Source organism: Stenella coeruleoalba (genome assembly GCF_951394435.1).
Source record: "Stenella coeruleoalba genome assembly, chromosome: 14".
Lineage (NCBI taxonomy): Eukaryota > Metazoa > Chordata > Mammalia > Artiodactyla > Delphinidae > Stenella > Stenella coeruleoalba.
Genome location: NC_137160.1, coordinates 40326847 through 40343182, shown reverse-complemented (window position 1 = coordinate 40343182; position 16336 = coordinate 40326847). Strand labels below are relative to the sequence as shown.

At 39.7% G+C, this 16336-nt stretch overlaps 1 protein-coding gene across 4 annotated transcripts in view; it reads left to right on the top strand.

Annotated features, from left to right (window-relative positions):
- Positions 1-16336, top strand: part of MAPRE2 (microtubule associated protein RP/EB family member 2) — a 163204-nt gene that overhangs the window by 92710 nt on the left and 54158 nt on the right. The gene's annotated exons all lie outside the window — the stretch shown is intronic.

Below are 16336 nucleotides of genomic sequence, written 5' to 3'. Positions count from 1 at the left end.
ACATGTCTCCTCCTGATATGCAGATTGGGTCCTGCAACACCTCTCCTTAAAAACCTTCCAGGCTGCACATTGTCCTTCCTACAGGATAAAAGCCACTCCTTGATGTGGCTGATAAGGTCCTTTCTGTTCTGGCTGCAACGCATCTCCTTGGTGTCATCATCCTCCACATGTCTCTCCCCTGTGCCTCAGTCCCACAAAATACTCTTTGTTCCCTAAAGACTCCTTCCCTTTTGCGTCCCACAGCTTTTTTTCAGGCTCCCTTTGCCCTTCTTTTCATTTGCAGTAAAATCTCATTCACACTTTAAAATCCAACTCGGTTGTCACCCCCCCCCCACCGAAGGGTTCCCCAGATCTCCCAGGCTCCACAGTGTTCATGGAGCGCTGTGCCCACCCTTGCAGAATAATGCATGCCACACTGTGTTGGAAGGTCCAGCTCTTACTCCCCCGAAGGTACCCAGAGCCCTTGAGGACAGGACTGTGTTTCATCCTTTGTCATGTGTCTGCGGTGGCACCCTGCCTGCCTGCTATAAAGTAGGTCTGCAGGAAATGCGTATTGAGCTAAACTTGTTTTAAAAAAAAAAAAAGATTTGACTTTAATGATAAAGTAGGGGCTTGTTAAAGAACATGTCACTAGTAAAGTAATTCATTCTTAGGTTAGAGTATTTATCAAAGAAATAGTCTTCCTTCGGAAACAGAAAGTATTTTCTTCTTGTGAACTAACAGGTAAGAGATTTCCTCTCTGCCTCTGGCTCTGACCGGATATGGTGTTACTAGAAACTATTACTGAAATGTATTCATGTGAAATCCCACGAGACACGATAGGTGCAAAATAGTCATCAGATAGAGCTGGTGCAGTGGTGTTGGGGCAGCAGAAGGGCGTTCTGCTGGCTTTCTCAGTGGGTCGCGTGTAGAAGGATTTCATGCGGTGCCGTCAGAATTTGCAACGCCCGCACTAGTCACTCTCCGATGTGCCCGAATCCCACCCCCCAGTGAATACACTCTCCGTTCTCCACATCTAGACTGGATTAGAATCGACTAGCGGACAGACTTCCCATCTGCTGACACCTCTTCTCCCATCACCATTTTCTCACGAGCAAGATGGTGAGGGTGGCCAGAACCTAGGCATTGCCTCACCCACCCTTTCTGCGCCCAGCCCTCTAATATCAATACTGTGATTTGTGAGGTCAATAATGGATGCTAACCGGCCAGTTCTTTGCCCTGCAGTACGAGCTAGAGAAAAGCTGACTTAGAATATGATGACACCCCAGATATGTGTTGTTGGCCTCTCGAAATGACTTCTAAAAGTTACTAACAGAAACAGCCCCTGTTGCACGCTCCTCAACTGCAAATCTCCACGCAGTCAAGTTTTCTGGTGCCGTTCTTGCTGTGCGTTCTGGAGCTCTCTAATATGTTATTTTTAATTTGCTGGAGGGAAATGCAACCCAGAGTGTTTTCTGTTATTAGCCATCCCTTTTCTGTTAATAGCAAGTACCACTTTATATTGTACTTGTGGGTCTGTTTCTCCATACGGCCTGACGCATACTCTTCCGTCAGAAATGGTCATATTGGGATGAATGAAAATCAGTTGGAAACTGCTGTGGGGCAAAGACAAAACTGTGTATCTTTCCCATAAAGTGGCTGTATGTACCTGTGGATAAGGGTCATGGGGTTGGTTATCAAAGAAAAAGAGACACAGGAAGGAAGGAGATAAGAAAAAGAGTCATAGAGAAAATCGCCAGTCATGGGTCTAAAGTGTTGAAGGAGCCCATGAGGAGCTTCCTATGTAATGTACTTGGGGAGTTTTTGCTGACAAATGAAATGAGAAGCAAATTCGAATTTTTAGATACAGCAGTAATAAATGCTGGAGTGTATGTGTGCGTATATATGTGTGTGTATGTGTGTGTACCTATTATTTATATAAATATGTAAAATTTCTTTGCATATCTTTCAAATTTCACATAAGCCAAATCCAACAAAAATTTTGGTAGCATCTGTGAAGAGTTCTTGTACAGTTTCCTTAAAGAAAGCATTGGTGTGCATTTTATAGTCGTATGTAGCTATGTTGCTATCCAGCGTGGCTTGATGAAACCTGTAGAAACCATTTTGATCATGAGAATAGATAATTTCCGTTAGGATAACTCACTAGTTACCTAAGGTTACAAGGTTGATGGGTCAGAAGAATATTTAAATATATATTTATTTAAATTATATTTAAAGGTTCCTTTCTTTATTGAAATACGTTCTTTTGTTTGTCTTGGTTTTTTGTTTTTTGGATATTTTTTTGTTTTTCTGTGGGTTTTTTTGGCTCAAAAACATGTCAATGTCCACAGTAGAGAGACATGTCTTTTATTTTCAGCAGTAGTTTCATCAGAGTGTGAACTGCGGCCCATGTGCATTTATAATCTTCTGAGAAGCTGCTTAAGAATGCAGATTCTTGGGTTCATTCACCTTCTAAATCAGTGTCTCTGGATGTGTGAAGCCTAAAGTGTGCATTCTAACAAGCATCCCAAGTACTTCTGTGCTACAGCCAAGAGCTTGCAGTGCATCTTAGAGAAACTCCAAACCACTAAAAGTAAAGTTAAAACATCCAAAATTTATCTGGCACGATGTCCTCATTCATAATTTAGTCTGTGACTTTTCTCTTGCCTTCAGCAATTGCATTTAGCAGGAAGTGCTATCTTTTTATTTATTTATGAATTTATTTATTTATACCCTTCTTTGTTCTAGAAGACATTGAAGGCAGCTAGGACAATGCTATTAGGATAAGAACAAAACCAAATATTGGTGACCTAAATGATTTATCCTCAGCATACTTAATGAGTAGTCAGTCAGATTTCTTGGAAAATATCTTTTCCTTTCAGTTTCATTTTAATTTCTTTAGTTTACTCTGTGTGATATTATTTTAGCAGTGTGTTGTGGAAAAACATACACAAAAATACCTTCACGTATTTAACTGATTTTTTTTCTTGTTCAACAAAATTGTTCCTTACTCTTTTTCCTAAATGTTTATGTTCCAATCCTAGCAGTCCCCCTTTGGCATTTTTCCCCCATTTGCATTATTTCCTATTTCTTTTTTTTAAATTTCCAGCTAAGAGATTGCCCTCCAGCTAATATTAAAACTAACATCAGCTTCCTTTAGCTCATAAAGAACTGAAATACTGCTTCACGTGTGTGTGCCTTTTTCTGCAGAAATTTCTGCCTTTATATAACATCTCATTTGTTTCCATCTAAGCATTTTAAAAGCTTTTTAAAGGAGAGATGGTATGAGGTTTAACACTTAGAAACACGTTGCAGTAAGTTGCAAAAGAATGAAACTGACTCTTTTCTCCTCTTAATTTTATCCCAAGGATGTAACCTTATGAAATTGTCTTTGGACATGAAATCTGGGTCATACAGTCATATGCATATCTAGTTCGCATTCATTTCTTGTGAACAGCAACCTTTACGTTTCAAGTGAAAAGCTGGACTGTATAAATGAACAGGCTGTCAATGGGTATGAAAACTGCCTATAATAATATGACAGTATACGGCTTATCTACATTTGATTTGAAAATGAATATTTGTGGATTTCCCACGTTGGGATGGGGGATTGAACCACATGAAATACCAGATTTGTTTGGCTTAAAAATATTTCATGTGTTTAGTTCAATTGCCTAATAAAATGTTTAGGGCTTTTTGTGGGGTGACACATTTTGGTTTTACTTTAGTACCGGCTCAAACCAGTTTACTAGATATTTTATAAGGGATTCAAGAGAGAGAATGGACATATAGTTAAGAGAAAAATGAAAATTTTTAAATAAAAAATTTTTTTCAAAGAGAGAGAGAATGGGCAGTGTGGTTATAAATCCACTTTAGTGACTCGAGGTACCATATTGGAGATGATAGGAAAGGTAGTGAGCTATCTGGAGCAGAAGAGTGAAAAGAAATGAGGCAGGGAGTTGGTTGGGAGTGGAAGGAATGTATCTTTCCTTTGCCTCTTCACCCGCCATCCTCTGCTCTAACATACAAATTTCCTTGGAAACTTTTTTCTGACATCCATTTTTCTGTGTCCCAGTCCTCTCCCCTAAACTGGGATGCAGGCAGCAGAGCCATTGGTCCACTGCTGGGTCGCTGCCAGAGCTTGGCCAGTGGGCACCTGACGAGCGACTCTCCCATGCATGGGAGAGAGAGGCTAGAGAGGCAGCCTGCCCTTCTCTCCGTGCCACCTTCCTTTCCTCCTCCCCGCTCTGTCCACAGCACAAGCAAACCACTGATGCTCAGATTCCAGTACTGTCACTAGGCTAGTTATAACAGCTCAGTGATTTTCATTTTAGTATTTGAATAAAATTTGGTTTGGATGAAACCATTTTTTTATAATGGAAATTTTTAGATCTTTTCTTGACTAGCATTAAAAAAAAAAGACAGAGGGACTTCCCTGGTGGTCCAGTGGGTAAGACTCTGTGCTCCCAATGTAGGGGGCCTGGCTTCGATCCCTGGTCAGGGGACTAGATCCCGCATGCGTGCTGCAACTAAGAGTCCGTGTGCCACAATTAAGACCTGGCACAGCCAAAATAAATTAAATAAATAGATAATTTTTTATAAAAGAAAAATCAGGATTCGATTCAGCTTCATTTTGTGCTTCTCCACATTGTTTCAGGCTTTGTCTTGGATCAAGTTTTTGGTGTTTTCTTCTTCCAGGAACGTTCCTGAATACAGCTGGTCACATCATAGTCAAAAATGACAATTCTCAGTCCTTCATGGCTCCCAGAAGGGGCTAGGCTTTACAGTAACACTGCAAGATTCAGAGATGTGGTTGTCAGCCGTGCCTGGGACCTGTAGGACAGGTGCTCTGAGCCCAGCAGAGCGTTCTTTGTGACGTTTTTGGCTGCCATCTGTGCCTGTGAAATAGGTTGATCTCACCCTAGTATGGGGTCCGCTATGCCTTCTTCCTCCTGTCCACAGAGACCTCTGTCAGGAGGACAGGTTAGTGATGAAATCAGCTCAGAGTCTAAATTTAGTAGACCTTCTCAAGAGAGTTGGCTCTCTTGAACTAAAACCAAGTAAGGATATTTCGTCGATGTCTGGTAGCTCCAGAGCTTACTTAGCTTTATAAAATCATAGACTGTTATTTGCTTTCAGAAAGTTAAGTCATCTTGGATTGTGTTACTGTTGTTACAGATGTAATTGTATTATAGCGGACTATTATTCATATTTGCGATGTACTATGTAGAGAGGTGGGGTTTTAGGGGTTTTGCTGACAGGTTTTCTCTGATTTCATTTTGCTGAAGTTAATTTTAAAATCCATTTGCTTGGTCTCAGCAAACCAACTAATTGGCGAGCGGGGCAGGGGTGTGGGAAAAAAAGTGAGCTGGAAAAAGGTGGGGAGGGAAGTCCAACAATGGGTTCAGTTGTTGCAGTGGATAATACACTCCTGTGTCTCCACTAATGTACCTGTCGAAAGGGAGTTTAGTTTTTGAGCAGAATATGGGATACAGTAGTATATTTTTCCTTCTAAACATGTTTGTTTATAGATACTTGCTACTTTGTTACCAAAAGTAAACATAAATTGGTGTTTTTGTTGTGGTTTACTGCATTTTGTAATGCTAAATACCATAGTGGAAAAAAATGTATGCATTCACCTCCATTTATCCAACTGCCCCTATAAATTTTGTTTTTTTACATAGATGATATATGCATTGATACACACACACACACACACACACACACACACACACACACACATATATGTATTGATGCTGAAAGCAGTCAGCCATCTCTTCATCTGTCTCATTACTGTATTAAGTTCTGACAATCAATTTACTTTTATTTACACACGTTTTGAGCCCTTCTTTGGCCTAGGCCCCGGGGATCTGGATTAATAAGATGGGGTCGTGGTCCTCTAAGAGTTCAGTATGGCAGGGCACTGTCCTGCAGAAAACTAGAAAGCACACTGTGGCCAGTGCTGATTTGGAAGAGCTTTGAGCTTACAAAGGAGAGGTGGGGAACACAGCGAGTCTGTGGAGAAACACCTTCCTTCAGATTCTTTGGGAGTTAGTGGGTGCTGCCTTAGAATGGCTGAAGAATGGCCAAAGTTTGTGAAACACCTCAGAAATCCTCCTCTTGAGTCACATGGAGTGACCAGGACGCAGGATAATGTGTGTTTTATTAGGTCCAGCCCTTAAATACGTGAAGTATGTTGCTTCTCTAAGAGAAATGTAGAGTTTTTCCGGATGATATCATATGAGTATGTGAAAATTGTTTTTTCTCTATTTCTTTGAAGAAACTGTGCGTACATCTGGGATTTTCTCGGAAACCATAGAATTGCTCGGTTCTTTGGAAGAAATGCAACAAATATTTTCAGTTCCGTAAAGCCAGTCCTCAGTGATACAATAACTGGACAGGCCTCTAACTGAATAGGTGTCGGGCAACTCCGTTAGTATTTTCCAGAGGGACAGACCTACAGATGTGTCGTTTCTTTTCTTACCCATTTCTACTGGAATCCCTCCTAAGTAGAGATGAACACCATAAACTAGGGGAAGGAAAACAGATCACCTGGAATGAAGACTGGCAGTTTATATACTAAGAAAAAATCAAGGAACATGTAATCACTATGAGCTTAACATTGTGTCTTAACAGGAACAAAGCAAACTGGTGACACGTTATTAGAAATTTTCATGATTGCCTTTGAGAATTCTCAATAAAGTCACACAATTTAATAATTGCAGGAATTTATACAAGGCAGTACCCTTAATTAAATCCTAGACGTTCATCTTTTACTGTTTTCCCTTATCTGGGAAAATTCCCAGATGACATAGATGAATCCTGTCTTCAGGGTTCTTAAGTATATCACTAATTCGCAAAATCTTTATCATGCAGTCCCCCCTTGGGTTCAGATTCTTTTTCTTCTAATCTACTATAGTAAGACTCTGCCAGGTTTCACCTGCTCCAAAACCATGAATGGGTCCATGGTTGTGAGTCTGGAAATGAGAATTGTTGTACTGGGGGCAGGTCATCAAAAGAAGTGTAGGGTGTGTCCAGGTGATGAAGATGATACTGATGAGGGTATAGGACTTAGACCAAGGAATGAATCTCCAAATCCCCAACATTGACTCCGTTAGTGTTATGCCTGGAGCCCTGACTCAACGGCCCCAGAAATATTGGTGAAGGGTGTGGGAATCATAGGGCTGGAGCCCAAGGACATGTTGGGTTTTGTGATTCATAATTCTAATTTCAGAAACCTTTAGAGCTCCTTCTCCTCTGATTTTGTCTTTGCTTTATGATAAGATGCTTAGCATATGATGATACATTTATTTTGAAATCATTCACCGAGATCTTTAAAAACAAGTATCTTAAGGAAAAAGAAAGGTATGTTCCAACACATTGTAAGTTATTTTGATTTTCCTAAAGATGTTATTACTTTATGTGATGGATATATTCTTTATGAAACATTATTTTGTATTTATATTGCTATTTTTTTTCTTTCCCTTTTCTCCTCTTCAGTTTAAATCATCTAAAGACTTTAAAAGGAAGAGTAGAAAATTGGTGGAAAATAGTCATTTCCTTTTATAAATGAATTTGTGATTACTTAAGCACCTCATATGTTTATCTGGGGAAAAGACTTAAGGACTGGAGAAGCCCTCAAATGTTTTTCAGTCGATAAACTGGAGGATCTTAGGAATGTGTTCATCCTCTTTCTTTGCTAGCAGGAGAGGCCAAGGACCTCGTTTTGTTCTTTGGTTCTTTGCCCTTTGAATCTCAAACATGCATTTTGGAGATTCATATTTCATAGCTGCAACAATCCCCTTCCATCCTCTTCATTTTTATAGCTCCAATTATTTTAACCAGCCGCATAATACATGGTTTTGTACATTAGGGGCAAAATGATGTCATAGGACCTCAACTTTTATGTATCGTCCTTTAGCATTTTCATTGTGCTTTTATATTTATTATTTATTTTAATTCTTATAACAACTGTGTGCAGAAGAAGAATAGGACTTTTTTATTCCTATTTTATATAAGGGGATAAAAGCCCAGAGAAGCCAAGTGTTCACGGCTGATGCTAGCTGGGGCCTCCCTGGATCACAGCCTTACGCTCTCCTTGTTCGTCGTGTGTGCAGCCGCTGTAGATGTGGAAGAGGGGTGCGTGCGTGTGCACGTTTTTGATTTTTTTCCATATCCACTTATCGGGAGCCCACTGAACATCTCTAGGAACAGAGGAGTTAGAAGTCCACATCCCCACCCTTTAAATTACTAATTGAGGTAATGAGACACATCTGGTAATTCGGCTGATTGCACACTGTGACCTAGTATCATCATCAAGAACTTTCTTACCAAAGGTAGCCGAGATGCGAGTAGAAACATACATTTGCTCCCGCTCTTAGCAAGTTCTACGTGCTGAGAGTGGGTGGGGGAAGAGGCTCCCCTTCTCTCTGTCTGTTCTTCTTGCTTCCTCTCCTGCTCTAAACTCTCTTGCCCTCCAAGCAAGATGAGGGGGCTCTGAAAGTTTGCCACCTGCAGCGATTCGGTTCTCTCAGGATAATCCCTGGTCAGTGGAACAGTAACCAAAATAATGGCTCCTTGGAGACACGTGCACATTTGAAGCCCAAGAATGTGGCCCTTTCCTCACGCTGAACCCAGGCTTATTTTAATAAGCTTGGACCTTAGAGGACAATTAACATCCTCATTTCCTCAATATCTATGCTACTGAGAAAAAAGAACATCTTCTAGGATAACGTTGTCAGCTTGGTCTCCCAAAGGATTTACGACTCAAGGAATCACTGTTTCCCACGTATTTCATTCTGTTCAGTGAACCTGGATTGCTGTAGCTGTGCTGAGCACCTCTGTCAGTACTTCTCCAACTCCTTTCATATGAAAAGTTGATGTTTTCTCAGTCTTGTACAAAGGGACATGCTGGTGCAACATTTAAGAATAGTCATCTGTCTCCCATCCAGTTCTGTCCCCTTATTACCGTATCTGTTTGCCATAGAGGAAATTCTAGAGCTGCCAGTGGTTTATAGTCATAGTGGACACTGTGCCAACCCAGTAGAGAGATGAATTGTACCCCATCCCCGGTCTTAAAGAGTTACCCAGCAGTCAGCTAAGAGAGATCGCTAATTAAAATGCAAGTCCAACTTACTGCGGGGCTTCTGTAGCTATTATAGTGAAACAGTTAATTCTGCACTGGGAACAGAAAAACTCCACAGAGGAGGTGATGTTTGGGCTAAACTTAACAAATGAGAAATTTCTGTTCAAATGTAAAAGGTGGCAAATTTTAGGCAGAAACTTAGGTGACATTTTAGGCAGAAAACGTTTGATCAAGGCAGAGAGAAGGTGCAGCATTTTATGCACGTACATGCGCACATGAGACTCTGAAACCTAAGTTAGGATTCAAGGCAGCAGAAGAGGGGGCAGTGAAGTGGCAGGTAATAAATGCCGTAGTATTCGAAGAAAGGGGAAATGATGTCAGCCTAGAAAAGCTTCTTGGGTCTTTGGCCAAACAGCCATGCAGATTTAGTGGATGGTCAATAAATATTTATGAAATGGAGTTTAATTGAAATGCTCTCCTAACTAGGTTTTTCATACAGATAAGATTCAGGCTGAGAAGAGAAAGTTGGGGATTTCAAGTAAAGGTGCTATTCAGATATTTTTTTGATGTTCTAACATATCGCTTTATGTATTCCTAAAGTCAGCAGATATTTATTGAGTGCCTACAGTGTGTCAGAAGGCGGGCCAGGATCTGGGGATACAGCTAGGTACGAAAAGCAATACAGACTATACTGAGTTAGGACCCATTCCTTTACTACCAAAGTTCTCCTTTGACACATTTGTATCCAGAGCTTTCAAGATCCTTTTTCTCAGCTTTCCCCAGCGCAAAGCAAAGGTGGAGCAAGGACCCTGAACAAAAAGTCCTGGTCCCCCAGCCTGTCTCACCATCAGATGGCCTTATAACACGAATGGGCAGTCTGTGCTCTGAATATCTGAAGCAGTAGTAGGCCGTCCAGTTTCTACACAACTGAGATGATGAAGCCAAGCATCTTCGAGTTCTGCTGTTCTTCAAAAGGAAATATTTTTTCTAACCTATTTTTTCCCAAATTGTGTTTTAAATTTACAGTTTATCAGCCATGTAAACACTGTTAAAAAAGGAGTGTCAGAAGTCACTGTCAAATGTTTGGGCATGTTAGAATTACATACCTGGAAACAGAAGAATTGAATTGCTTGGCACCCCTTAAAATAACCATCACTCCGCAGATTGGATTTTTTTCCACCCTGTAACCATTACATAATTCAGGCCGATTGCAAGTTACCTCTCTTTATTTGTCCCCTCCCTTGCAAGTTTGTTCTTATCCAAGTATCAACACTCATAAGCTCTTATGACCAAATTATTTGACAATAAGAAGCATGTAAATGTGAAACTCATGACAGCACAATTTCCTGCAGTTTCTCTTGACATCCTCCATAAGGAGGGTCATTTCTCCACTATGATTTCTCTTAGATTACATTTGTATGACAATTCATGGCGTATGGCAACTTTAAAATTACACATAATTGTGTTTAAATTCAGTGTTTAAAAAAAACTCCTTTCCTGCCTTTTTTGTTCTTTTTTTTTAACTAAAGTTAAATTCCAGCCTTTCTGTTTATTCTGTGATCATGTGATTGAATCTTAGAAGTAAATACTTATACAGTCCTCATACTAATTTGGGTTCCTCCTAATACTAGAATTGTGCTTAGAAAAGCAAAGTGTTCTGGGGTTAACCAGCAAAATATACAGAAAACAATTTCTTATAGAAAAATACTGTCTTAGGTATCACAGTCTGCATGAATGTTACGTGGTAGTTCCTCTGTAATTGCTGGGGGCTTCCTTTGGTACCACCCCTGGCCTTCTGGGCTTTCTGTGGCCTCTAGGCCTCCTCTCAGGGAGCTGTGGGGAAGAGTGCTTACCTCTGGAAAATAGGGGATGGTATTGGTATTGGTACTGGTATTGGTGAGAGCCAGTAGACTGGATGTGATGGGGAGTGGCAGTAGAGAAGAAACCCTCACCTGCAAGCCTTAGAAAGCAGGTGAAATGGCTTTGATCTGGGAAGAACCCTGCAGCTCTCAGTCCCAGGGACAGTGACTTTAGCCATTCAAAAGGCAACCTGAGCGAGTGGTCCATAGTGTAGAAATGGACTGCGGGTTTATGCTGGTCAGTTCACACCACTGCATCTTCCACTATACTAAAAGCCTCTTCATCAGCTATGATACCCAGAGTTCACATAGTGGCCTGCATATAGAACTGTTGATAGAATGATATGAGCAATGATTCAGTAGAAATTCCCTGAAAAATTGGGAAAAGTTTATAACCTTTAGGGATTTTTAAAAAAACTTTATTGAAGTATAGTTGACTTACAGTGTTCTGTTAATTTCTGCTGTACAATGAAGTGATCAGTTATATATATTCTTTTTCATATTCTTTTCCATTATGGTTTATCACAGGATGTCGAATATAGTTCCCTGCTATACAGTAGGACCTTGTTTATCCATCCTATATATAATAGTCTGCCTCTGCTAATCCCAAACTCCCAATCCTTCCCTCCCCCTTGGCAGCCACAAGTCTGTTCTCTATGTCTGTGAGTCTGTTTCTGTTTCATAAATAAGTTCATTTGTGTCATATTTTAGATTCCACATATAAGTGATATCATATGATATTTATCTTTGTGACTTACTTCCCTTAATATGATAATCTCTAGGTCCATCCATGTTACTGCAAATGGCATTATTTCATTCTTTTTTTATGGCTGAGTAATATTCCAGTGTGTGTGTGTGTGTGTGTGTGTGTGTGTGTGTACATTTTCTTTATCCATTCACCTGTAGATGGACAGCTTTAGTTTACTTATCTGTAATCTCATTTGTCCCTAAAATAGATATGTTCTTACAATTGGAGCTTTAAAATGGCACAATTTAGGACTCTTCTCTAAAGATACTTGTGCCAAGAAATAAGCATTGGTTCCCCACTACCTACCAAATTAAATTAAGCTGCTGCTTTTAAAGCCTTGAACAGTCTGCCTGCAACCATCTTTCTAGCATCTACCCCCATGACTCCCCTACCTATAGCCTGCATTTGCCCAAACTCGTCTTTCATCAGATGTTGTAATTCCCCATTTTTGCTTGGAATGCCTCCTTTGAGGACCATCTCCAATGCCACCTTCCAGCCCATTCCTTCAACAAACTCTGTGTGCTCCCTCTTCAAGTCTTAAGGTCGTTGAGTACCTGTAACCTCAACATTAGAGGTCAAGGTCCTTGAGGACTGGAAATGACCATGCAAGTTTGACTTGACTTCATTTGTTAATATTGATTACTCTTTTGGGGGAGTTTATTGGGCAGAATTTTTGAACTAACTCCTTTAGTATTTCTGTGTCTCATAGGTTAACACTTAGAGTTGTTTTGTACTTTTGCTAGTTTTTCCATGTGTGTTTCTCTGGTCTCTCAAAACTAAATTCCTTGGTCCTTTAAGAGTAAAATCATATTCCTCAATAAGTAGTTGTTGGTTTATTGGTTTTTCATTGATTCATAAACAAAGTGACATCCCTCTGTGCCACCTAAAGGTGGGTGTTTCTTTAGCCTGTAACCACAGAAATCAGATAGGAAATCTATCTTTTCAGATTCTTACCTTCTCCTCAAGCTTTTCTTAATTTAAATCTTGCATTTTTACATAGTCACACATGTAATTTCAGTACTTAAAGAAAAAACTTTTTGTCCATTCAAGTAGAGGAGGTAATACAAACAAATGTGTGAAAATACCTGAATGGAGACACAGAGAAACTGTTTATATCCTCTGATACTACAGCTTTATAGAACTTTCTGTTTTGATCACCCTAATGAGAAAACTGACCCCTTCGGAATGGGTTTCATATGTACCTTTCTTCCTTGTTTTTCACAATAAAGGCTTTTCGGTGCCTCCTTGTCCTTCTCTGTCTGGAATGCCAAATTCTAACTTCAGCTCTATTCTAGGCCTTCAGCCTTCGGTATGTCTCGCTGCCAGTTTCGGTATCAGACTCCCTGGGAGCCAGTGACATTTTGTCCTGCACACCATTCCTGCCTGCGCGCCAAGTGCCTCTCCCCCTTGCTTCATTCATGATTCCCACGTAGAAGCCAGATCTTATGGTACGAAGCTGCATATGTCAGGCAGCTTGTTTGGGTAATATTTGATGAGCACGTTACCCTAAAGGAAATCACTGGTGTTAGAAACTAGAAGTGAAACCAAACACCCAGCTCTGGGTCGTCAATTAGCAGCTAAAAAGAAATCTTTCAGACCAATACGATGATTTCGTATTTCTGCCATTTCTTTCCTGTTTCAATTGACTGAATCTTTGTCTGCATCCACAGGCACATTTGGAGTTTTATATTTTTCCCTAAGGCACTCAAATGCAAGATGATAAGTTACAGGGTAATTATGATTTCGTTGAATAAAACAACTGTAAACAGTCCAGTTAGACTTTAGCGTGCTTTGCTAAATTCCAGTTTTCAACACAGATAGAGTTGCAGTTAATTTCTATGAAAATTATTTTCACAAATACCACTCTTAAAGTACCAGCTCCGTTCTGAGTATTATGTATTTCTATCTGTTATCATCTAATTATTTCTCTAAAATTTACTTTTTAAATAAAAATATTGGTACCTAAATCTTAATCAAGGGCTATTTGGTATGTAGATTTTTACTACATTGAAATTTCCTATTGAAAGAGAGAGGAAAACAGTCTTCATTCTTCCATGATGTTTTGATGAAGAAGCACTAAATCAACTCAGTACATTGATCTTAATATCTGATCGATTATCTGTATGGAAGGTGTCCCTTTTAACATTGTTCTGCAAGTCTCTTAATAAAAATCTGATTTAAAGGTAACGTTACTTTTTAAAAAGCACTCCTGGGTTTTGAAGGCAGGTTGTGAACAGGGAACATTGGTATCTTTATCTGCAATTTGCTGCAGCCGTATAAGATTCTTAAAAAGGTTTGATATCATATGAATCAGTAAAACTTGAGGGCATGTATCAGATGAAAGCCCAGCCACGTGGTTTAACAAGGATTTTTAATATATCTGCTGATACTCTTAAAAATCCATCTGCCGGAATAATGATTACTGGCTTATTTCTTTTTCTATAAAAGAAAGGTGATGAAAATGTCCTTTGACAGCTTCCTCTGAGTGTGGAGAAGGGCACGGAGAGCATGCTTTCAGCACTCGGCACAAGCCACAGAAGCCTTCTGTCTCTAGGTCTGCGGGAGTTGAAATCTTCCTGCTGGTTCTAACTCCTTTTCCTCTTCAAGGAATTGGTTTGAAAGCTATTTGTCTTTGAGACTCATTTAAAATTTGAATTAAAAGTTTCTGACATAACTCCAAGCAGTGAGAGGAAGTAGGAAGCCCAGTTGAGGACCGTGGGAATTCCCGGCAAGAAGCTCAGTTGAAACCGTGTTTCTGAACTGCAGATCTTTATTTTTGCATTTGTGACTTGGGGCAGGTGAAGTAGACAGTGTTCTAAGTTCACTTTCACAGAGTTACATAATACTGTGGTAACTGAAGCTATGAAGCTGCTGTTCATGCCAGGAATGTGAAAGATGCCTATAAAAACAGCACAGAGCTACTACCAATTTCAGCATATTTTTGTTGTATTAGAAAAATGCAGTTGAAGTTTGGGATTTTAAATTCCTTTAAAATGTTAATGTTTCAGAGCATTATTATCTCACAGTTGCCATTAAGCTCTTCAAGCCTTCTGTTTGTGTAGGTAGAGCGATTTCTGCTGATGTGTTGGAAATATGTACCCCTGCGTTTTGCAGCCTCACTTTCCTCGTTAGGAAGCCCTGATTTCCCAAAGGGAAATACTGCCTTCAGCATGAGGTTTGGGCTTTGGTAACATATGCAGTTCTGCAGTGAGATCAGTTCCAGGAAAGACGGGGCTTAATGCGAAAACAGAACTGAAATGATTTTGTGATTATGTGTAAAAACAATATTCTAACAGGAAAGATATTTAATAGTCAGCTGCTGAAGATGACAGAAAATATGGTTATGTTGCTGAGTGTATTAATATCAAGAGCTCGGAGAGGAGTACCTGGAAGATATAATCTGGGAAGGGCATGACTGGGTGCTCCTGGGAGCACCCCTCCAGGTGCAGCTGTGTACTCCTGGCTCCTACAGCAACTGTGGCAAAGGACGGTGATGGCTACAAGCAGGCGCGCTGGCAAAAGTCTTAGTCATGGGAGGATGAAAGACATTGTTGCATCCTAATTAGCAGAAATATCAAGTATCCCTTAAAAGACAAGTTGGTGATGGACTTTGAATTAGAGAATCATCTAATTTTAGAGCTTAGAGATCTGTCCAGACCAGACATTTTGCAGCTAGAAATACTGTTGGCTTAGAAGGGTGTGATGACATGTCACAGTCCGTTCAAGATGATTGGGGCTTAGATCCAAGTTCCGACAGTCTGGTTCTCTATCCTTCCCGCTCCCTCCCTGGTCCTCACTGATATTAGTTTGAGAGAATAAGCTTTTTAAAAAGTTGTTTGCCTGTAATGATTTCTGTAATTAAAGGTATAATGGCATAGATGTGTCCAGTGAATAGACGTTGTCGTTCTTTTCTTCTGACCCTTCATCGGTACCAAGTAAGATTGTAGAAAAGTAGTAACTGAAGACCTCAGTGACATAGGCTTTTCTGTATAAGGGCTGCTGTTTGTTTTATTTGGCCTGGGAGAAAATCAGATGGGCAATTTGAGTAGCGGTTCATGGCTGAACCCAAAATAGCTTGATATCTTCTCCACAGATTGTGTCCCACTTCTGGGAGAGTACTGTGAAATCTTGACAGCAGTAATATATTTTTTTTCAAGGAATATAGAATGTTATTTATTTTAATTTTTATTGGAGTATAGTTGACTTACAATGTTGTATTAGTTACAGGTGTACAACAAAGTGAATAGTAATATATTATTGAGAAAGGATGTGCTTATTATATTTACACATACACACTATATATGTAAAATAAAGTTATTATGAGTATATATACTAAAATATAAAACCATGACCTTGGAGCAGATTAATGAGCTATCTGTCTAGCCCAGGATTGTTCTATGAGGAGGAAACGTATGGCTGACACTCCTCCTGTCAGTCTGAAAGGTTCATATGTTCTCTTGCAGTTTCCTTTGTGACTCCTTATAAAATTCTAATCTAGCAAATTTTCTAAACTCTCTTTGAACCCTAAAATTTTATAATCCCTAGAAGCAGCATAGAGAAGAAGAAAAAAAAATTTTAACTGGAGTTCAGAACAGAGTGTAAATTCTACTTTTGTTACTTTTGTTAGCTGAATGACTTTCTGAGCCTGTTCCCAAGTCTCTAAAA